General features: G+C 45.3%; 1 long non-coding RNA gene across 1 annotated transcript; it reads left to right on the top strand.

Annotated features, from left to right (window-relative positions):
- The first annotated feature begins 17,382 nt into the window (after window positions 1-17,382).
- LOC310673995 lies at window positions 17,383-24,559 on the top strand. The gene is made up of 4 exons (XR_014509292.1): window positions 17,383-17,758; window positions 19,786-20,030; window positions 21,272-21,401; window positions 24,338-24,559. It is a non-coding gene; the product is annotated as an uncharacterized lncRNA (long non-coding RNA).
- Window positions 24,560-24,991: the final 432 nt, after the last annotated feature.

The raw sequence follows: 24,991 nt of genomic DNA, 5'->3' as shown, positions 1-24,991 counted from the left end.
CATAGAGTTGGAAGAGACCACAAGGGCCATCTTTTAGTGAAGGTGTTTTGAACTGAATGTGGGGCACTTTGCATGGAATATATGGGACCGAATCCTCAGCTGTTCAAGCAAAGTGGAGGGGAGAAAAGCACAGTGAGCAAATGCCCAGCAGCTATTAAAGCTTCAGGATGGAGATTTATAGTGATCCCTTATCCACTGAGAAAAAAATTGGATGAAACTGCAAATTAATCTAAGCATGCATATAAAGTGTGATTGAAGGATTTGATCAAGAGGAACTGGCAAAACCTCACAGAGTAAAACAACCAAAGACAAGGCTAATTCTGGATTGAATTAAGTTTGTAACCTGAGGTATCACTATATACTGGAATCATATAAATTATCATCAACCTGTACATACAATTTGGAAAAGTTTAGGATGCTTGTCATGATTAACTATTGATTAGTCTGCATGTTTACAATAATTTGCCCAGAAGTCACCTCTATTCAATGTCAGAGGTAGAGCTGGCTGCTTTGAGGGAATTTCTGGAGAAGAACCTGGCAAGAAATTCGAAGGAACCAGGTGGCGCTGAAGTTGGATTTGAGTGGGGAGTATAACTCAATTCGAATCAGAGAGGGAGGTGAGTGGAAAACTATATTTTCCACCAGGTATGGCAGCTTCAAGTATTTTGTCATGCCCTTTGCATTTCACTCAGTAACAGCAACGTTCCAAGATTTCATCAGCTACATACTCAGAGTCCTGGTGGACTGTTTTGATAACATTTTGATTTATTCAGAGAATCAAGAACAGCATATACATCCTATGAAAGATGTGCTTCAGAGGTGGTGAGAACACTGGCTGTATGCCAAGTTGACAAAATGACAGTTCCACTTCTCAACAGTAGATTTCCCGACATTTCTCCCCCTGTGTGTAGATTCACCCTTAGAATGGTGTGGTTCCTCCACTCTCAGCAGACCTCTGAATCTCTTTGTTGTTTATGCTGATACACCTTAGCTTTCACTCTGCTTTACATCTTCCTCCTCCTCCTCCTCACACTTCTCTCTCTTGGACTTTAGGATTAGAAGTCACCTCCAAACTCTACACTAGGAGATCAAAGGAGAAGCAGGCCAGCCAGAGCACAGATGGGCAAGAGAGGCTGGCAGGCTGTGGCCTTCAGGGCAGGACACAAGGGGGAAGAGTTGGGGACACTGAATTATAGATGTGATTCTTGGAAGAAGAGAAACAGATGGAGTCTCCCCATTGCTTTCTCCATATAGGGTCCCTTGCTATTCTCAAGAAATCCTCCCAAATTTCTTCCATGAAAATAGGGACATCCTGTTTTATTATGAATAATAATTTTACTACAGTCATACTTCAAGTTACAAACGCCTCAGGTTAGAAACGTTTCTCGTTACAAACTCCACTAACCTGGAAAAGTTAACTCGAGTTGAGAACTTTGACCCAGGATGAGAACAGAAATCGTGTGCAGGCGGCGCAGCAGCAGCAAGAGGCCCCATTAGCTAAAGCATGCCTCTAGTTAAGAACAGTTTCAGGTTAAGAACGGATCGTTCGAATAAATTAAGTTTGTAACTAGAGGTACCATTGTATTTATGCTGCACCCATCTTAAGTGTAGTCAGGATGTCTGCAGATCTCCAGAGGCAAACCTTTTAGTATCTTTATTTCAGATCCTATCATTTATGTCTAATTTGTTCAGTACAGTGGTACTTCGTGTGGGTACCTCCACGGGGAAGAAGAAGAGGACACCGAAGATGCCAAGGGGCAATGTGTGAATGTAGCGCCTCACAAGGGGGCGCTATACTTCGGTTATAGACGCTTCAGGTTACAGAGTCCGCTAACCCAGAAATAGTATCTCGGGTTAAGAACTTTGCTTCAAGATGAGGACAGAAATCGTGCTCCGGTGGCGCAGCAGCAGCAGGAGGCCCCATTAGCTAAAGTGGTGCTTCAGGTTAAGAACAGTTTCAGGCTAAGAACGGACCTCCGGAACAAATTAAGTAATTAACCAGAGGTACCACTGTATGTGTGTTTTTGAATGATTTAAGACTAAATTTTTATGTTATTATTATTTTCCATCTTGCAAGCCGCCTTAAGCATGGTATGAACTATGGAAAGGCACCACTCCAATAAAATTCTGTCTGGAGGTATATAGCCATTCAGCTAAGTACCCACCATTCACATCTTAAAAGAGTGAGCTCTGTTGCCATAGGGAGGGATGGATGTGCATTCTCTTATCTCACCAGGCTGGATGCCATGGGATCCTAGGATGAAGAATTCTTCCTGGTAGGCACATGTGCCTGCAATTATGCCTAATATACTGTAATGAGTGGGCTTTGTGGAGCTAGTTTCTGTAAAAGCCTGGGCTACTTCCCATCCTGTAATTCTGTGGCTGGAGGGGCCTAGAATCTATAAGAGGAAACTTCCAGATCTGGTCTGGTCAGTTTAATAACCCCAAAATTGAAAGACCTGTGAATTTGGAAGGATGACTATATTTCAATTGGCATACATTTTCAAAGAGTGCCACTCAGGTTGGTTACCATTTAAAGGGAAACTGAACAGAATTTCTTCTCCCTATTGTTCCACCCGTCATATTTTGTCACTCTTCATTTTCCACATTGTGGCCCAGTCCTCCTCACTAGACTATTTTGAGGGATCCTCACCCCCTTTTAGTTTTCCTTTTGAATGATGTTTTGGGCCTCTCCACAAACCATGCCTGCTGACACCTCCTTCTCATGGACGTAAGGTGCCATTTTGGCTTCACTAGCAATAACACTCATGCTTAGAAATGAAAATCAGAGGGAAAAGGGCTTTTGGATTTGCTTTTATTGAAAGATACAAGCTCATGTAAGCCTTGAAAATGTTTCTTTTTCAATCTGGATGCTTTGGAGAAGAAGTCCCTAGCTGGGGATCAAGCGGGATCCAGCGGCTCTCAAAGAGAGGGAGCATCTTCCACTTTTCAAAGGCATCTATCACTCCTTCCGTCTAAAACATAGAAACCAGCAACAAAAAGACAAGAGTTAACTCAGTTTCATAGCAAAGTGACCATGTTTGAGACACGAAAATACAAAGCAAGCCATGTTGGACCACAAGAAAGATTTCATGATAATATACCATTGGGTAGGGATAGGTCTGTTTCAGTTTTTCATTTCCAGAATCTATGAATTACATAGATTCACCTTTCGATGAGAATTAAATGCAGTCTCTCAGACATCCTTACCCCTGGGGGACTTCTTTTTTTAGGTACAATTAAATATGTCACAGAATAGTGAGGGAGCTTGCAAGGTCTCCAATATTCTCCTGCAGACTGGATGCTATGCACGGCAGGGATTTGTTGTCTATGTGGCCCTGTGGAAGAGTTCTGGGGAAACAGGAAGCTTGCTCACCAGTTTGTGACAATGTTTTGAGAAACACGTGAGAACTGGCACCCTGGGGTTCATTCAGTCCAGTTGCTAATTTCTCTACCAGAACCCAAGACAAAAATCTACTTCCTCAGGTTTTTTCCTTAAAAGATAAAATAATAATGAATCTGCTTGGAATTGAAAGTGGGAGATTTGCCTGGAATGTATGGGATGTGAAACTGAGGTAATCTTAAATGGTGGAGGGCAGGACACCACACTGAGTAACTGCCCAGCATCTGTTAAAGCTGCAGAATAGACATCCCTTAGGCACTGAGATAAACAATGGATGAAGCTGCACAACAAATTAAATGTGCCCATACGGTATGGTTTAGGGATTTGTCAAAGGCGAACTGGCATAAGCTCACAGGGCCGAGGGGCCAAAGACAGCTGGACCAGCCATGAGGCAGGTGAGGACCCTGCTTCTGGTGGCAGAAGCCCCTCAGACAACAAACCCATTGGTGCCCCTCCTGCCCCGCTGGTTCTGCCTGTGGCGAAGGAACTCAGCACCATCTTGCTTAAAATCGGCCACAATGGTAGTGCCACTTCTGTGCCTGCAACCAACAGGGTATGGTGTGCAGCAGATCAGGCCATGGCAGGAGGAGCAGGTAGATGGGCTTAGGAGCCGTGCCGGCAGAATGGCAAAGCAGCAATTACCTTTTTGTATCAAGTGGCAAAATGGGATGTGCCACCCTTGGCTGATTCTGGCATAGGTATTTTTATTTTTATTTTTGCAATGGAGCAATTGAGCTTGCAGGCAAAGGATGATCAATTTAGGAGACTCTGCATTGGGTACTTAAAATGATCAATCCAGAGGGAAATGGGAGAGGGGCAGGAGGTGTAATTCTCATTTGGTCAGCTGAAATTACCTTCTGCAACAGGGAAGATTATGAGCACACCTTCCAATCGTTTCAAAAGTTTTGGTACAACGTAAAGGGCCGCAAATACCATTGGCACGAATGCACTGAAAAGCATCCTTAATTTCCTGGTCCTGTGCAGATCCTGTGCAAAGAGAGAAACAAACATAAGTGGGGAGAAGGAAGTTAAATCACAATAGAATGAAAGAGAGGAACAACTCCACAGCCCTTTGAACAGGAGTGGCTCTGTGACGCTCTGGGTGCTGTGGCATCCCAACTCCTACCCCCCACCCCCACCCCTGCCAGTGGCCACTGGTGTTTACCACCCTTGCTATATTCACAAGAAGAAAAGGTAAATGTGCTTATCCAGATATTTGCTCGTGAGTTGAAGGTGTCAGTCCACGAAACACGACAGCAAGAAGTGAGGCACACATGGCTTATACATTATAGAGAAACTAAAGTGTGTAACTGAAGCCATCAGAGCCCCAAGGACTACCCAGAATAAAAGGCTCTATATTACATCAATAAACATTTCCCACTAATTAGAAACCTTATACCCCAAATTTTTTGGCAGAGACAAATCAAAATTTTATTTTGTAAAACATATTCCATAAATTTGCATAGAATTCCATAAAATCTAACCAAACTGAGAAAAGAGGAGGTTACTTTTGTTTTTCCTTACCAGTTTTACATGCAAAGCCATTTTCCATATATTAAAAAAAAGGTAAAGGACTGTTTTGACAGTTAAGTCCAGTTGCAGACAACTCTGGGGTTGCGACGCTCATCCCACTTTACAGGCGGAGGGAGCCGGCGTTTGACCAGAGACAGCTTCCGGGTCATGTGGCCAGCATGACTAAGCTGTTTACCTTCCCGCCAGAGTGGTACCTATTTATCTACTTGCATTTTGATGTGCTTTCAAATTGCTAGGTTGGCAGGAGCTGCGACCGAGCAATGGGAGCTCACCCCACCGTGGGGATTCAAACCGCCAACCTTCTGATCGGCAAGCCCAGTAGGCTCAGTGGTTTAAACCACAGGGTCACCCGCGTCCCCTTTTCCTTATATTACTGTGCCATAATGAAGTCAACATGTGAACATCAAAGCACAGCCGTCCTCTCAAAGGCAGCTGTCCCTCCAAGTAATGTGTTTAAAAAATGTACCTGAAAAAGTGTAATTTCATGACAATAGCATGAAAATATAGGTTTTAAAAGCGGAAATTGCATAGCAGTTATGGACATAATGGGGAAAATTCAGCAACACAGTGTATATTTTCCCTAGTAGACACACTTTGGTAGGCAATTTTGTCGGATATATACATTTTTTATGCAAAGAATTCCCACTAAAGAGATTACCACTAAAGAAACGTCTCTAGAAAGAAAAGTGAGTTTCCTTTGCAAGGCCACAGAACAGCCACTGTACTCCTCTCCCTCTTCCACCCCATAATAGGCTGGCAGGTGTCCCTCTGTCTTCTTCCTCTCCATCCCTTACCTGGGGAAGCCAGGAGCAGCAAAGAGAGAACAGCCAAGCACAGGTGAAGGATCTTCATGGCTCAGGATGAATTGTGGTGGCAAAGCCCAATGCCGGCTTTTAAGCTAAATGGAGCCCCAAAGCTTGCCAAGAGAGGGCAGGTAGGGAGAAGAAGATTTCATAATTGTAATTTCTTTGGGACGTTGTGACCTAGGCTGACGTGGACAAGAACATTGCCAAAATCACGTGCCTCTGGAAAAGCACTCCTGCATTCGGTCAGTCATAGCAGTTTCCACAGAAGTAAGATCACAAACATTCAGATGTGCTGTATTCATGTTTCAGAATGAGATGGCTTGAATCAAATAAACATTTATGAGGAGGATGCAATGCCCCACATAGGCAGTGCCTGGGGGATGTATCCCTCAGGTAAATGACTCACCCCTCACCTGTCCCCATTGCATTGCTGGACCCCTGCGGTTACCTGAAGGAAGGGCACTTTTCACATGCTCGCCTCCCATAATGTTTATTCTTAGTAGTAGCCCGTGCTTCCCCCCCCCCTGTAAAAAATGTTTAGGGTTACTCTCATTTTCCTACTCATATTGAAATACTGCTCCTCAATCTGGCCAAACTTAGATTCACAAAATGTTTAGTGGTATGCGGACCCCTGCACCCCCCCCCCCCCGGAAATAGCACTGGTAGTAGTAATAGCTTCAAACAGTTCTCCCCGCAAAAAAGAGATTCAAGTCCACTGATTGAAGAGGTTGAGTGGGAAATGCAGGGCAAGGAGATTTTAAAGGTGAAATGATGGACTCTTTGCTTACTTGAAGGAAGGGCAATCTTCACATGGTCTCTTGTCCTGTTTCTCATTCTTGCAGTCATCATCATCATCCTTTTTCTCAAACACCTTTTTCTAACTAGACTCAATGGAACTTACAAAAATATTTTCAAACTGGAGGGGCTCTGCTTCTCTGCTTGCTCCACCTGCCATGTTCCACTCTGCACCCCATCATAACTGGCCAGCCTGTCCTTTCCTTTCTCCTTTCCACCCTAGAATATGACTAAGCCCCCTTTCCCCCTTCCCAACCCTGTTTCTGAAGCCAATTCACTCTTCTGTCCTGCGCTCCATGGAGTTGCTGTTATTTGTGACTAAAGATCAGGGGTGATGGGATATCCAGATCAGAAGCATCCAAAGGCCAATGAGTTAACCTTCTCAGCTTTGAGGTTTCATTTGAGCTTTCATGCTCAGGCCTGGTGCTTTCATGTGGGACTGAATGTGGGACACTTTGCATGGACCTAATGCTCAGCTAAGGGACACGGTTGGCACTGTGGTCTAAACCACTGAGCCTTGGGCTTGCCAATCAAAACGTCGGTGGTTCAAACCCCCATTACGGGGTGAGCTCCCGTTGTTCGGTCTCAGCTCCTGGCAACCTAGCAGTTCGAAAGCACGTCAAAGTGCAAGTAGATAAAGAGGTACCACTCTGGCGGGAAGGTAAATGGCATTTCTGTGCACTGCTCTGGTTTCGCTAGAAGCAGCTTAGTCAAGCTGGCCACATGACCCGGAAAAACTGTCTGCGGACAAACGTCGGCTCCCTCAACCATTGAGTGGACTTAACTGTCAGGGTCCCTTTACGTTTACCTTTTAATTCTCAGCTATTCAAACAAGATGGAGGGGAGAAGATCACAGTGAGCAAATGCCCAGCAGCTAGTGAAGTTTTAGGATGGACAGTTATGGTGATCCCTTATCTATTGAGATAAACAATAGATGAAACTGCATTTTCATATAAGCATGCAAATAAAGTGTGAATGAAGAATTTGACCAAGAAAAATTGGGAAAACTTCACAGAGCAAATCAACCAAGTCAAGGCTGATCCCAGAGCCTTGAGGCAGGTGAGGATGCTGCTTCATGTGGCAGAAGCCCCCAACCAGGCAGAAGGCCCATGGGTGCCCCTCCTGCCCTGCTGCTTCTGCCAGTGGAGGAGAAGCGCCAGCATAATCAGCACTGATTTTGGACAAGATCACTGCCATTTGGGGCAATACGGGAAGTGCCGCCCTAGGCTGATTCTGCCATAGGTGTCTTTTGCAATGGACAAAGTATGAAAACAACTGGCTGTGCAACCAATTAATCTTGCAATCAAAGGACGATGTATTCAGGGATCACTTAAGTAATTGATGCTTTGTGTAACAAATGGAACAGGTAGCTGGTACTCACTGCTGTATGAAAATGACATTCTTTGTAATAAAGAGGTTGCATTAGAGATACTTTGTACTGCCAGTGGTTGTTTAATTAATGAAAAACCTAACTAAGACAACTGTAAATCTTGCAGGCTGTATAATCAACCTACATAATGAGTATAATGAGTTTTGTTTTGGTTAATTCTGTTTCTGAAGGAATAGAATGGATCTAAGACACGGAAGAAGGGAAGAGGGAGGGAGGAAAGATGAGTTTGTATCGATGCAGTTTTTACATAATGGAGGAAATAATAAAGTTTTAATGGAAAATTCAAATGGATATAGCAGACAAATGCTATATTAAAGGAGGTTAAACTGGAATCAAATAAATGATCATCATCTTGTAAAGAAACCTATTGTTCATGTTAGCAGGCATCATAAAAGTTTTCCAAGTTTTACGTAATGAAACTGTTTTCTCAGTTCACTGGCTCCCTTTGCCTAAATCCGAGAAAGGATGTTCATTTAGGGTGGTAGCCTAAAGCTTCTCAGATCAGAGGCTCCTCAAAATGAACGATCCAAAAAATGCTACAAGAGGGGCAGGGCGTGGGGAGGAGAAATGATACTTTCCTCTGCACTCTTGTTTGATTCTCATTCACAAAGCAGAATTTCCCTTCTGCAACAATTATACAGTGGTGGACAGATCCCAATGGCAGTGAAGACAGCAGGACAAACGAAATCCTGTGTAGTATAAGAACACATAGCATGGTCCACAAGTGAAAGGAAAGTTCATTCAGAAGAGGAAGAAACGGAGGCAGAACTTCATAGGCCCCCCTAAAATAAATCTTGGCTGCACCCATGCTTCCCATAATTGTAATTTCTTTGGGATGTTGTGACTTAGGCTGACATGGAGGAGAATGTTGCCAAAATCACATGCTTGTGGGAAGATATTGCTGAAATCTGTTAGTCTTAGCTGTTTCCACAAAAGTAAGAACCCTACTACAGATCGCAAACATTCAGATCTGCTGCATTAATGTTTCACAAGGAGATAGCTTGGATCAAACAAAAAGTTTATAAGGAGGATAAGCAGTGCCAGGGGGATGTATCCCTCAGGTAAATAACTCACCCCTCACCTGTTCCCATCACATTGCTGGACCCTTGTGGTTACCTGAAGGAAGGGCACCTTTCACAATAATAATTGGCCAGCCTGTCCTTTGCCTTCTCCTTTCCACCGTAGAGGATGACTAAGCCATATTTATTTATTTATTTATTCATTCATTCATTCATTCATTCTGCTGCTTTATAACTGGCGGTCTCAGGGCAGTTCACAAAATAAAATTAAGATATACAGTAATACCACAAAATACCTAATAAGAATAAAAAGCAAATCAATACCTCCCCAAAAAACCACATAGTCAAATATTTTAAGAAGAAGAGGCCTCATCTCTTCTCAATCAGACAAAACAGATCCACAAACTGATTGAATGCATGCAGATGCAAGATGCACACCCGGCTGCAACACCCATGACTACGAACTTCTTGAAGAATCAGCAGGATTCAAAGCTGTTGCCAGACAACAGTGAATACAGGTCGGCAATTGGTAAACTCTTGTATCTAGTTACCACATGTAGACCTGGCTTAGCAAATGCTGTGGGGATTTTTAGTAGAAAAGTGAATTCTCCCACTGAGCATGATTGGGCAGGTGTAAAAAGGGTGGTGCGGTATTTGAAGGGTACCATGAATTGTAAGTTAAGGTTATCAGCTGTCAGGAACCCTAAGTTGGTTGGGTATACAGTAGTACCTCGCAAGACGAATGCCTCGCAAGACGAAAAACTCACGAGATATAAAATTTTTTCGTTTTCTGAGTTGCTTCGCAAGACGGATTTCCCTATGGGCTTGCTTCACAAGACGGAAACGTCTTGCACCTTTTTTTTAAAACCCCCAATGCATTCCTGTGGGAAACCGTTAATACACAGTAATTTCGTCTTGCGAGGCACCACTGTACTGATGCGGATTGGGCTGGGGACAATGCTCACTATAAATCCACAGGTGGATTTGTTTTTCTGTTTGGAGATGGACCTGTTGTATGGGGTAGTTATAAACAGAGCTGTGTAGCATTGTCTTCCACAGAATCAGAGTGCATTGCAGCGACAGAAGCATGCAGAGAGATAGCCTGGCTCGATCAACTCATCAAGGACTTTGGGTTGGTGAGAAAGGAACCTGTCAGCTTGCTAGAGGACAATCAGAGTTGCCTGAAGCTGACACAGAATGAGAAGTTCCACATGAGGAAAAAACATATTGGCGTGAAGTACCATGATATACGTGAGATGATCCAGGACGGACTTGTGGAACTGTCTTACTGCCGCACCAAGGAGATGACTGCTGACATCCTGACGAAACCCCTGCCAAGAGCGTTTCCAGAACCTACGTGTCAAGCTGGGTGGATGAATAAAGTTATTTATGTTTGTACATGTTGTATTGCCTGAGAAGCGGTATGTGGGGTGTGAAACACAAAGCAGTCAAATACAACATTCCTAGATTGGACCTGTTTAGACATGAGAAGGGATGTTTGTCCAGCCAGTAAATAAGCTTCCTGTTTCCTCCTGGGCTGGGACAAACTCACGTTCTTGTGTCCTGCTGGCTTCACTGACATTGGGAGCTTTCCGCCATTGTATAATTGTTACAGAAGGGAACTTCAGCTTGGCAGATGAGATTCAAACAAGTGACCAGAACAGGTGATCATTTCTCCTCCGCATGCCCTGCCCCTTTTCACAGCATTTTCTGGACAGATCATTTTGAGGAACCTCTGATCTGAGTAGCTTTAGGCTACCACCCTAAGTGGACATCCCTTCTTGGATTTAGGCTAAGGGAGCCAGGGAACTGAGAAAATAGTTTCATTATGTAAAACTTGGACTACTTTTATGATGCCTGCTAACATGAACAATAGGTTTCTTTACAAGTTGATGATCATTTATTTGATTCCAGTTTAACCTCCTTTAATATACCATTTGTCTGCTATATCCATTTGAGTTTTCCATTAAACCTTTCTTATATCCTCCATTATGAAAAAACCTCATCAGTACAAACTCATTTCTCCTCCCTCCCTCCCTCCCTCCCTCCCTCCCTTCTGTGTCTTAGAGCCATTCTATTCCTTCAGAAACATCAAAAAACAAAAACAAAACTCATTATAGTCATTATATACATTGGTTATACAGCCTGCAAGATTTACAGTTTTTTACAGTCTTGACCATCTTTTTCATTAATTAAACAGCCACTGGCAGTACAAAGTATCTCTAATGCAACCTTTTTATTACACAGAATGTCATTTTCATAGAGCAGTGAGTACCAGCTACCTGTTCCATTGGTTACACAAGGCATCAATTACTTAAGTGGTCCCTGAATACATCGTCCTTTGATTGCAAGCTTAATTGGTTGCACAGCCAGTTGTTTTCATACTTTGTCCATTGCAAAAGACACCTATGGCAGAATCAGCCTAGGGCGGCACATCCCGTATTGCCCCACATGGCAGCGATCTTGTCCAAAATCAGTGCTGATGATGCTGGTGCTTCTCCTCCACTGGTAGAAGCAGCAGGGCAGGAGGGGCACCCATGGGCATGGTGCCTGGTTGGGGGCTTCTGCCACCTGGAGCAGCATCCTCACCTGCCTCAAGGCTTGTCCGGCTCTGGGATCAGCCCTGTCTTTGGTTGTTTTACTCTGTGAGGTTTTGCCAGTTCCTCTTTATTTGCATGCTTTATTTGCACGCAAATTTGTACACTTTATTTGCATGCTTAGATTCATATGCAGTTTCATCCATTGTTTTTCTCAGTGGATAAGGGATCACTATCATTGTCCATCTTGAAGCTTTAATAGCTGCTGGGCATTTGCTCACTGTGATTCCCCCCCCCTCCACCTTGCTTGAACAGCTGAGGATTTGGTCCCATATATTCCATGCAAAGTGTCCCACATTCCGTTCCAAACGCCTTCATTAAAATAAATAAAAAAAGAATCTGAGGTTGCAGACTTTTGCTCTGAGACTTTGCAGAGTAACTAGCAGCAGGCCTGAATGAACCCAGGTGGGAAAAGGCCTGTGAGCCGGGAGCAGAGCTTCCAGGACTCAGAGCCAAGAAGGTCTCCAAGATGTTTAAGATCGTTGCCTTGACAAAAGGACTGGCTGCACATCCCTGGCCCTCTCCTCCTGGTGGCCTTGCGGCCTTCCCTGGGAGCCTGCTTGGCTTACGTGACTGAAGGAAAGTATTTGTATGGACAGTGGTTGAGGCAGGAGCGCCATCTCTGGTTGTGGCATCTTAAAGTGCAGTCCTAAAACAGGCCCACTCAGAAGGAACTCCTGTTGGTTTCCATGGGGCCTGCGCCCAGGTAAATTAAGGGAGGATTGCAGCCTTGAGTGTTGCTGGACGGGGTATGGGAAATGGCTTCAGAAACAGGGTCGGGAAGGGGAAAAGGGACTTGGTCATCTTCTAGGTTGAAAAGGGAAAGGAATGTTTGTGATCTGTAACTGGGACCTCACTTTGGTGAAAACTGCTATGACTACCAGACTGAAGCAAGAGGCATGTGATTATGGCCATGTTCTCTTCCACGTCAGCCTAAGACACAACGTCCCAAAGAAATTACAATTATTTAATCTCCCTCTCCCTCCCTGCCTTCTCTTGGCAAGCTTTGGGGCTCCAATTGGCCTACAAGCTGGCATTCAGCTTTGCCACATCAACTTATCCTGAGCCGTGAAGATCCTTCACCTGTGCTTGGCTGTTCTCGCTTTGCTGCTCCTGGCTTCCCCAGGTAAGGGATGGAGAGGAAGAAGACAGAGGGACACCTGCCAGCCTATTATGGGGTAGAAGAGGGAGAGGAGTACAGTTGCTGTTCTGTGGCCTTGCAAAGGAAGCTCACTTTTCTTTCTAGAGACGTTTCTTTAGTGGTAATCTCTTTAGTGGGAATTCTTTGCATAAAAAATGTATATATCCGACAACATTGCCTACCAAATTGTGTCTATTAATGGAAATATGCACTGTGTTGCTGAATTTTCCCCATTACACCCATCATTGCTATGCAATTTCCCCTAATATAACCCATATTTTCATGCTATTTTCATGAAGTTATACTTTTCCCTGTACATTTTATAAACACATTAGAAGAAGGAGAAGAAGAGTTTGGATTTGATATCCCGCCTTTCACTCCCTTTAAGGAGTCTCAAAGCGGCTAACATTCTCCTTTCCCTTCCTCCCCCACAACAAACACTCTGTGAGGTGAGTGGGGCTGAGAGACTTCGGAGAAGTGTGACTAGCCCAAGGTCACCCAGCAGCTGCATGTGGAGGAGCGGGGACGCGAACCCGGTTCCCCAGATTACGAGACTACCGCTCTTAACCACTACACCACACTTGGAGGAAGAACTGCCTTTCAAAGGATGGCTCTCCTTTGGTTCGCACATTGACCATTAAGGTGCAGCAATATATGGAAAACTGCATTGCATGTAAAACTGGTAAGGAAAACCAAAGGTAGCCTCTTTTTTCCTCAGTTTCGTTGGATTTTATGGAATTTTAACCTTTAAAGCCCTATACGGCCCAGGACCCTCGTACCTATGGGACCGCCTTTCCTGGTATGTCCCACGGAGGACCTTACGGTCTTCAAACAAAAGCACCTTGGTGGTCCTGGGCCACAGAGAGGTTAGACTGGCCTCAACCAGAGCCAGGGCTTTTTCGGCTGTGGCTCCGATCTGGAGGAACGCTCTGTCACAAGAGAATTGACATCTTTCTGCAGGGCCTGCAAGACAGAACTGTTCCACCAGGCCTTTGGCCAAGGCACAGTCTTTGGTAATCCTCACAGAAGTTTAGCCCAATGGTTGCCATTAATTTGATTTGAACTGATTTTACAATGAATTGGTTTTAGAAAGGTTTTTTGATGCGATATAGAGCCTTTTTTTCTGGGTAGTCCTTGAGTTTCTGATGACTACAATTACAGGCTTTAGTTTCTCTATAACTTATAAGCCATGCATGCCTCACTTCTTGTAAGAGAAGGAGGTGTCAGCAGGCATTGTTGTGCAGAGGCATAAAACGTCCCCGATCCACCTTGTTTAGATAGCTCAGGATTCGGTCCCATATATTCCATGCAAAGTGTCCCTCTTTCAGTTCCAAGCACCTTGGGCATGAAAGAACCAGGACTGGATCCGAACCCATTGCCCTTTGGATGTTTCTGATCTAGAGATGCCATCACCCCCAATCTACAGCCATACTGACAGCGACCCCAGGGGGTTTTGAACAGAAGAGTGAAGCAGCTTCAGAAACAGGGTTGGGGAGGAGAAAGGGGGATTTGTCATCTTCTAGGGTGGAAAGGAGAAAGGAAAGGACAGGCTGGTCAATTATTATGGGGTGTAGAGTGGGAAATCGCAGGTGGAGCAAGCAGAGAAGCAGAGCCCGTCCAGTATTAAAATGCGAGTCCTGTTTGAAAAAGGTGTCTGAGAGATATGGTGGTGATGAGTTAGGAAGAGGAGGAGGAGGAGACATGTGAAGATTGTCCTTTTCATTTGATCCAAGCTATCTCCTTCTGAAACATGAGTGCAGCAGATCTGTATGTTGAAATCCCCATGGACAACCAAACTAGGTGTCTCCAGGAGCACATCCGCCACAACCTGAAGCAGCTCGGACAGGGAATCCTTGGTGCAGCGGGGAGGTCGGTACACCAATAGGAATCCTGTACTGCCCCTATTGCCCAACTTCCAGAACATGCACTCAGAAAACTGGGTCTTCCCAGTAGGATGCCTGATGCAAGCTAATGACTTCCTAAAAATCACTGCAACCCCCACCCACGCCCACATGACCTGGGTTGCTGTGCCTAAGAGAAACCTGGTGGACAAGCAGCAGCAAGGACAGGCCCATCTGCTTCACCCAACCAAGTCTCTGTTACACATGCCAGGTCAAGTCCTCCATCCACAATCAGGTCGTGGATGGCAGTGGTCTTATTCATCATTGACCTGGCATTGCACAGCAGCACCTTCAGGTCATGTGGGTCTCCCTTATTGATTCCAGTATCCATCTGGCCAAGACCAGATCCGGAGGCAGGAATAGACTTCAAACAATGACTAAACCTGCCTCCTTGGTAATGACATGGTCTGGTCTTAGCATAACTCCTCCTCCTACCAGTGATCACCAAGATCAGGTGTTCCAGCACGTGCGCGTGCGCACACACACACACACACACACACAGACAGACACACACCCTGTGGAATCTGCCCCAGCCATTCTCTTGGCTCTGGCCCACTTCCTGGCCACTTTGACCCTCTTCACCCAAGCATCACGATGAGCTTGCACTTTGAGTATATGAGATTATTCCTTGCAATAAAAGCAAATTCAAAAACTCCATTTCCTCAATGTCTGCTTTTCAGGCATGGGTGTTGTTGCTTGAATAATATTACCTTGCCATCAGTAGAAGGCAAACCCTGAAGGGAGAGAGGAAGGACCCAGAGAAGCAGACACGGAGCAATGGATCCAAACTACAAGAAAGAAGATTCCACCTAAACATTAGGAAGAACTTCCTGACAGTAAGAGCTGTTCGACAGTGGAATTTGCTGCCAAGGAGTGTGGTGGAGTCTCCTTCTTTGGAGGTCTTTAAGCAGAGGCTTGACAACCATATGTCAGGAGTGCTCTGATGGTGTTTCCTGCTTGGCAGGGGGTTGGACTCGATGGCCCTTGTGGTCTCTTCCAACTCTGTGATTCTATGATTCTATGATTCTATGACCCCCAAAAATAGGCCAATGAGGAGGACTGAGAACCCCTCTCCCATAATGTTTTCTCCCTCTCCCATAATATTAGAACCCAATGCGGACTGAATGAAGCTGGATGTTGGGGAATGGTGGGGGGTTCAGGTCAGACAAAGGTAAGTCCATTTTCATCCAGCGTGGGTCACAGCACTTCATTCATTGCCACAAGTCACTGTGATGACCGCCAGCCTGGAAGCCTTTAAAAATGAATTAGACAAATCCACAGGGGATAAGCATCTCTTATTGGTGTGATCAAAGTTCCTCACAACATCAAACCATCTTGCAGAAAACACTAACGGCTGCAGGGCATTACAAAATTTAAAGTTCCTTGCAACATCAAGCCGTTTTGCAGACTACACTAACAGTTACAGGGCATTACAAAATTTAAACGAAACAATGGGAACAGTTCATATTAACAAATCTCCACAGAAAATTGACAGTAAGTTCTGGCAATAGAGAAAGAAGAATTGAACCCAGATTAAGGACAAGACAAAAAAAAAATCACCTCCAAAGATACATCTTGCCTGAACAATACCCACTTTTTTTCTTTTTTGAGTTTTATTAGGACTTTAATGTAATATTTTTATTGATACTTTCCATTACAATTTTATATCAATCAGTCAATATAACCACATCCCTTCTCCTCTTCCACGATTTCATTTATTTATGCATTACATCTGCATATTCTAATTACTCTTTATGTTTCATTTTTCTCCTTGCTCCTTATAACTTCAATACTTGAATCTCCTGAATTTACTCCAACCCTGCTAACCTTTTAACTGATTTAAGATAATTGTTCAGTTATTCTGAAAACATTTTTCATCCTTCCTTAAAGATTCCATCTTCCTGAGCCCTTATTCTGTTAGTTAGGTTTGTTAATTCCACATATTCCATCATTTTCACCTGCCGTTCCTCTGTTGGTATTATTTTCTCTCTATTTCTGGGTGTAAACCATTTGCGCTGCCTTGGTTGTGTAGAGAAATAAAAATGTGGGGACATCCATACCTAATATTCCTAATAAGAAGGTTTCTGGTCTTTTTAAGCATTTTCTTCATTTCATTATATATCAACTCCAAGAAATCCTTTGCTAATTTAGATGTCCACCCAAAATAATACCCTCTTGACATTTTTGTCTTTGCCAACCTGGTGCACTCTACATAATTTTTTTTGTTGCATTACAGCAACCATTAGGGACATGAGTTAAACCACAGAGCCTATAACTTGCCGATCAGAAGGTCAGAGGTTCGAATCCCAGCAACGGGGTGAGCTCCCATTGCTCGGTCCCTGCTCCTGCCAACCTAGCAGTTCAAAAGCACATCAAAGTGCAAGTGGATAAATAGGTACCACTCTGGCGGGAAGGTAAACAGCGTTTCCGTGCGCTGCTCTGGTTCGCCAAAAGGGGCTTAGTCATGCTGGCCACATGACCTGGAAGCTGTACGCCGGCTCCCTCAGCCAATAAAGCGAGATGAGCGCCGCAACCCCAGAGTCGGCCACGACTGGACCTAATGGTCAGGGTTCCCTTTACCTTTACCTTACAGCAACCATTATCTCTGACTCCAGGTCATGCTGGTTGGGGCTGAAGGGAGCTGCAGAACAACACAGCTGAAGGCCACCAGGTTGAACCAGCCGGAATTTCCAAGGGATCTCCAATGACACACCCCACACAGGAACACTGCAATGTTTATTCCATTACATCACAAGGGCATGGTGATCTATGGGCAGGGTGCTTTAGACCAGGAAGGCCTGAGTGTTAATCCACACTTGGCCATGAAACTTACTAGATGACTTCGGACCATGCACATTCTCTGCCAGAGCTACTGTGTCGTGGTGATGAGAAGCGAGGGCTGCAGAGATCCAGGTTGCAATCTCTGCCCAGCCATGAAGCACATTGGGGTGACCTTGGGACAGTCGCCATCTCTCAACCCAGCCAGCACACTCTGTTGTTGTGAGGATATCAGCTGGGGATCAGCCATGTACAGTGCCTTGAGCCCATTGGAGGAAAGTGTTGGAGGGGGATTTCCAGCTGGTGGCAGAGAACATAGTGACTCCAGGAGACATAGGTGTAAAAACCCAAACTAAAACGAAGACTTTATTACTAAACAATAAACACAAACTCTGGTGGGTGTTATTCCTGCAGGCAGGCTACAAAACTCAGCTTTTTTCCTTTATAGCAATGGCCAGCTTCAGCCAATTAGTCCCAGAAATCTCTTAAAGGTATACACACATGTTTCTGTGCCGAATGTTCCCTAACAGAAAGGTGCAATAAATTTGTTGGAAGCTGCCCTGAGAAGCTGGGGCAACCCAGTCAGATGGGTGGGATACAAGTAATTAAGTAGTAGTAGTAGTAGTAGTAGTAGTAGTAGTAATTAGGTTTATCTCATGAAGTTGTTGTGAAGTTAAAATGGGGTCAGCAGGAGAGGGCATACTTCGTAGGAGGTGCAGTATATCTGTATCTCTTACTATAGAATAAAATTGTAAGTCGGCGTCACTCTGTTTTCATTGGCTCCTTTCCTAAGGTTCTAAAGGCAGGAGTGGGATGAGGATGCTCTGAGAAAACAGTGTGTCAATGCGGTCTTGGGAGAGAAGCAAATGAGGGTGGGTTGCTATAGGCTTTTTAGCCCTCTGGTGATTAGCAGGAGGAAAAGAGAAGGAACTTGGGAGGGCAGGTGGACCTCACTAGGGGGCATTTGGAGGGACGGGGGGGGGGGAGAGAGGTGTGTGGTAATGTTAGGTTCCCAATGATGGTGACGTAGGGCAGAATGCTGCAGAAGAGGAGGAACCGGGGAGGTAGCAGGTGGAAGGGGCTGAGGTTAAAGGGTGCATTTGCAGTGCTGTGGATGAGCAAGATGGAGCACTGGGATGAAAGAAAGGGGTTGTGGGTAAGGGGGGCGGAGATTCTGGAGGGTAGTCATGTCTGTGGTAGGTGGCTGAGGGAGGTTGAAAGGAAAGACTGGAACAGAAGGAGAGTGTTTATAACACTTTTAGGCAATGCTTAGCTATATGGACTCATTATGAGGTAGCTTCCTATGTTCTAAAACACACACCTTACCTCTGGCCTCCTTTGGAAAAAGATGGCTGGTCTCAAACACCCAGAGATGGAAACCCTCCCATAGTAACTTGATATATTTCAGAAGTCATTGTTGGAAAGGATATTGGAGGCAGCCTGGTCCAACCTTAAGCTCAGGGAAGAATCTCCAGCACAGGTTGGAACTGCAGCATCCTTAAGAGATAACTATTCAGCCTCTGCTAATACCTCTTGGGCTTGCCGATCAGGTCGACGGTTCAAATCCCCGTGAGGAGGTGAGCTCCCATTGCTCTGCCCCAGCTCTTGCCAACCTAGCAGCTCGAAAGCACACCAGTGCAAGTAGATAAATAGGTACCGCTGCGACGGGAAGGTAAACGGCATTTCTGTGCTCTCTGGTTTCGGTCACAGTGTTCCGTTGCACCAAAAGCAGTTTAGTTATGTTGGGCACATGACCCAGAAAGCTGTCTGTGGGCAAACACTCGCTCCCTCAGCCTGAAAGCGAGATGAGCGCCGTAACCCCATAGTCGCCTTTGACTGGACTTAACAGTCCAGAGGTCTTTTACCTTTTACCTATACCTCTAGTAGAGAAGACCTCCCACATCAGACTGATCCACTGTCAACACAAAACCACCTTGCCTGTAGAATACCAGCTTTCAGAAAGGAAGGCTACAGAATGATGAGAACTGTAGCTACATTGGCTACTCCAGGTTATGGATGTCTTGAAAAACACTAAAGCATTCTGCAGCAGTCAATTATCTGTTTTTCTCTTTGGCTTGATGGTATCCTAATCTCTGGATTAATTTGTAGTTTGAAACCCCCTTTGCTTCATCTTCAAGGTGTCTAATATACACTGTGAGCCTATTCATATTTTCAGTTTGTGTTTTAAATCTCCCAACTTTTTTGTTGTTGCTACACTGTACATTCCTGCTCTATTGCTTGTTTTAAATACTTCTATTTAAAAATTAACAAAACCTCCACATTGTCCTAAGAAAGGTAGGCAGTTTTTGTTTTGTAAGAATGAGGAAATGCTGAGAGAGGAAAGAGGCAACTTGAAACTGTCCTTAACGTTTGTGGTCTGTAGCTGGGATGCTGTCTTTGTGGACACTGCTCTGACTGACAGACTGTAGCAATACCTTTCCAACGGCCTTTGATTTCGGCAAGATTCCCTTCAACCGCTCCTGGTGTCACAACGTCCCAAGGATCCTATAAATATCGAAAGCTCCGTCTTGCCCTGGAAACCTTTGAAACTTGGCCTTGCTTGTCACACTGCACCCAGCTTTCCCACATTGCTCCATCTCAGCTGAGTCATGAAGATCCTCCAGTTGTGCCTTGCAGTTCTCTCTTTGCTGCTCCTGTCTTCTTCAGGTAAGGGAGAGGGACACTTGTGAGCCAATGGGAAGGGGAAGAGGAATCAAGACGTCCTTCTGTGGCCCTGCAAAGGGAACAGGCATTTCCATCTAACTTTTATACCATAGAAGGAAACTGCCTTGGTCCTTCCATCAGAAATGGGTTTCCCCAGAAGCTGCACCCTGCACCATGCGCTGCAACTCCCATTGCACACTTGCGCAGAACTGTAGCAGCTTGTGGTCCGTTCCAAGATTTCTAAACCATTAAGCAGCTTACAAATGCTTTTAAATAAATAAAATTAGCTAGAGATGTTTCTTTAGTGGACACTGACAGCCAGAAGATACTTGCTTGAACAAGCACCGGTGGCCTTCTAGCTCAATTTCAGGCAGAGGCATGGCCCAGTCAGTGGTCTACCTGGCTCAATACAGTCTACACAGACTGGCAGTGGCTCTTTGGAGTGCTAGGCAAGTGTCTCTCCAAACCATCCTTGGAGATGATGAGTTGATGCTTGGCTGCTCCACTGAAGAGGGAAAATACTTGCTCTCTGCTGCCCCAGGGGGCAGGACTATTTGGATCAAGTTATACATAGGTTTCAGTAGAACATTAGAAAAAGCTTCTTGATGGTAAGAGCAGCTGTGGTGGGCTCTCGCTCACTGAAGAGCCATCTGTTGGGGGATGCTCATGTTCTGGATTCTCTGCATTGTTCACAGGGTGGAGTGGATGACCCAGTGATGTCCTCCATCCTCTCCTATAAACTAATAGGAAACTCACTCGGAATCCTGGTTTCCATGAAGGCAAAACAACGCCGTCCTTGCACAAAAGGGATTGCTTGGGGGACCTCAAGCACAGCAGATATTCAAAAAAATCTTAAGGGTGAGGGACTCAGGAAACTTTCTCCCACCCAAAAAAGTAGCCCACAGACTAATGAGGCCCATTATCTATTTGTGGGGGTGGGGACTGGAGAGGAGGGCGCATGGAATGGTGTACAATGGCTGAAGCCATGGCCAGCTGAGCCCATGAAAAGGAGCACTCTGAACTATAAGCACTTCATTGAAGGTCCCCTTTCTGATGAAGTGATTCTAAAGCAGGAATGGGGAGCAACTTCAGCTAATGGCTGAGAGGTGCTGGGCGTGGAACCCCCCAACATCCAGAGAGTCGCGGAATCCCTCATTCCTGAACTTGTGCCTCTCTTTCTTCCTCTTCTGAATTTCCTCTCCTTTCCCCAGTGGACAGTAACCTATTTTTCTTCCTCTGTGTAGGATCTGCCCAGCTATCACCAGTTAATGGTCATCAATGCAGAGCCTCCGGTGGTGTTTGCCAATTTAGAAAGTGTCGCTCACCCAGCAATCAGTGGGGGAGATGTGGATGGCTGAGGAGATGTTGCATAAGGTAACTTTAGCTCACCAGACAAGAGATCAAATGAGTAGCCAGAATATAAGTGTCATCAAAGTTTTTTTGATGCTTGCTAGACTTAACCAGAAGTTTCTTTAGATATCTGAAGGCAGCCCTGTTTAGGGAAGCTTTGAATGTTTAATAGAATATTTTATTTTAATATTTTGTTGGAAGCTGCCCAGAGCGGCTGCTGGGGAAACCCAGCCAGATGGGTGGGGTATAAATAATAAATTATTATTATTATTATTATTATTATTATTATTATTATTATTATATTGTGTAAAGTATGCATGTTTGTATGCATTATTCTAAGATTTATAGTTGGCCCATCAAAAAGATTTTCCCCAGGGCAATTTCCAAATGGCAATAAAATTTGATCCATAAAGAAGAGGAAGAGAAGAAGAGTTTGGATTTGATATCCCACTTTATCACTACCCTAGGGAGTCTCAAAGCAGCTAACATTCTCCTTTCCCTTCCTTCCCCACAACAAACACTCTGTGAGGTGAGTGAGGCTGAGAGACTTCAGAGAAGTGTGACTGGCCCAAGGTCACCCAGCAGTTGCATGTGGAGGAGCCGGGAATCGAACCCGGTTCACCAGATTATGAGTCCACCGCTCTTAACCACTACACCAAAATATTAAAATGGTTTGTAGTGCAAGTGCTGTCTCTGGCAGCAATCCTATATAGCTCCATAGATCTGTCCCATTTGCAAAGCCAAGATTCAGTGGTACCTCTGGTTGCGAACGGGATCTGTTAAAAACAATTCCTCAGATAAAAAAACAGCTAAAAGATTGTGGAGACCCGTCTATTGGGGAAAATGTCTCCCTGTCCCACTAACCTCAATCTGGCAACCCGACCTGCCCAATTTCTTATCTGCAACCAGTGCGGGGTGCTGGCATAGTATATTGAGTTTATACCACTAGGAAATCTTGGAAATAACATCCTAAAACTTCCCCTTCTACTTTTTCTTTTAGGCCTATGAGCCTAATTCTATTTTACCTACTCCCAATGCCCATATAGCGGGACGCGGGTGGCGCTGTGGGGTAAACCACAGAGCCTAGGACTTGCCGATCAGAAGGTCGGCGGTTCGAATCCCCGTGACGGGGTGAGCTCCTGTTGCTCAGTCCCTGCTCCTGACAACCTAGCAGTTCGAAAGCACATAAAAGTGCAAGTAGATAAATAGGTACCAGTCCGGCGGGAAGGTAAACGGCGTTTCCGTGCGCTGCTCTGGTTCGCCGGAAGTGGCTTAGTCATGCTGGCCACTTGACCCGGAAGCTGCAATCCGGCTCCCTCGGCCAATAAAGCGAGATGAGCGCCGCAACCCCAGAGTCGGCCACGACTGGACCTAATGGTCAGGGGTCCCTTTACCCCTCACCTTTAATTCCCATATCTTCAATCTTCCACTTCCCATTCAGTTCTGTTTTGCTATTGTGCCAAGTTGAGGTGGGACCTGCCCTGCGCTATATAAATGACCGCTCCCCACACCAAAATGTGGGGGGCCCTTTTGCACTGTCGCACACAGTTGTCCTCCCCCCCCCCCACCCGATCCCATGCGGCTCCCAGCAGTACAGCCTGGATATATCCCACCCCCAAGCTGGATGCCTGGAGGTAGCCGCCTGTCTCTGCCAGATACCCAATCCTGGCTTGGGGGGGGGGGGTGTTCCCAGGAGAGAGCTGGCCAGGTAAGGGGAGGGATCGACCAGCCCACACAACAGTGGGCGGAACTTACCTGGGAGTTCTCAGTCGGCTTCAGAGCTTCTCTCACCCTGCCCTCCCTTAGCCTTCTTTTGCAGGTTAAAATCTTCTTCACCGGTACACAGGTGCTGCTACGTTATGGTCGCTGTTGAAGGGCCGGAAAGGAATTTTCCTGCATTGGCAGGTTTTGCCTTCCCCGTAGCAAAACATCACAACTTTGGCAGTTTCAGGTCTTGGGCGGAATCCTTTAGTTTATCTTCCCTATATGGGGGAGGGGCCCTGAATCGGTGACCCACGCCCCTCCTTGTGGCAGTGATCCAGAGTTCCCCATTAAAGGGGTTGTTTTGAGGGGAGGCATTGGCCATACGCCAAGAGGTTGTCATTGCTCTCCCCTGCGTCAGTGGCGAAATGGGGGGTGGGCTCTCTGCTTGAACAGACGTTCTCCAGAGCCAGCCCAATCCCCACATATTCTGGATAACCCTGATGTTCCCCAGATCCCCAGCCGGGGACTGGGGGGGTATAAATGCCCAGTGCTTAAGCCAAGGTCTTCCTAGATCTGAAGTTTTCATAAAGTTGTGGCCAAATTTTAATCCCATAACACATAGTCTTGAGTCATTATCCCACGCGGGTTTTGCCCAGGATAGGGGGGGTCTCCACCTGTCTGCGCAATAGATACCTAAAACCAATACAATATCTTATTGTCTCAAAGTTTGTTGTCTTTACTTTCAGTAAAGGTAAAGGAACCCCTGAGCATTAGGTCCAGTTGTGGCCGACTCTGGGATTGCGGCGCTCATCTCGCTTTATTGGCCAAGGGAGCCGGCGTACAGCTTCCGGGTCATGTGGCCAGCATGACTAAGCCGCTTCTGGTGAACCAGAGCAGTGCACGGAAACACCGTTTACCTTCCCGCCAGAGTGGTACCTATTAATCTACTTGCACTTTGACGTGCTTTCGAACTGCTAGGTGGGCAGGAGCAGGGACTGAGCAACGGGAGCTCACCCGTCACAGGGATTCGAACCACCAACCTTCTGGTCGGCAAGGCCTAGGCTCTGTGGTTTAACCCACAGTGCCACCCGCGTCCCATTTCCTTTCAGTACTTTCCTTTAATTGTTTTGGCTCATTGATTCCCCGTACCATCAGTTCATATTCTTCTGAGTGCTTCGCCATCCTTTTCTCTCTTTTTGATTTCAACATCCGATTCTAGATGAAATGGGACTAACTCTGGTATTTTTCTTTTCCAGATATCTCAGGAAGGAATGATTGCTGCCTGCTTACCCAGGATCCTTTGAAAAATGGGAGATGTTCCCTCACCTTGAGAGCCACTGGATCCTGCTTAATCCCTTGCTGGAGACGCCTTCTGCTTATTCCCCAAAGCATCCAGATAAAAATTAATAAATGAAGACTTCAGAAAAATTCCATCAATTGTATGAGCTTTTCCTTGCAATAAAAGCAAAATAAAACACTCCATCCCCTCTGTTTCCTATTTTCAGGTATGAGTGCTGTTGCTTTTGAAGCCAAAATGGCACATTTCACCTATGGGGAGGAATCCCCCCAAAAAAGCTCCAAGAGAAGGATGGAATGACAAGGAGGAGGAAAAGGAGGTGGGAATGGGAATTAAGGAGAAGCAATTTTATTCAGTTCACTTTTAAAGGCATTCCAACCTTATTTGCACTTTCTGAAGCAACAGATGAACTGAAACAGAATGTGAATACTCTGTGCTCTGAATTTTTCAGTGCACTTCTCCAACCACACAACTTGGGGGAAAATACGTACAATTGGGGAAAGTGTGCCTAAGTATGCATATATTAATGAAAACAAAAATGCAGTATATCAGGAAATATTTCTATATTGGGGAATATTTATTTGCAGAAATATGTATTTTGGGCAAAGTTTCA

This window comes from Podarcis tiliguerta, assembly GCF_965153285.1.
Source record: "Podarcis tiliguerta genome assembly, chromosome: 3".
In the NCBI taxonomy this organism is placed as follows: Eukaryota; Metazoa; Chordata; class Lepidosauria; order Squamata; family Lacertidae; genus Podarcis; species Podarcis tiliguerta.
Note: the sequence above shows the minus strand (reverse complement) of the source record. Positions and strands in the feature narration are given on the sequence as shown.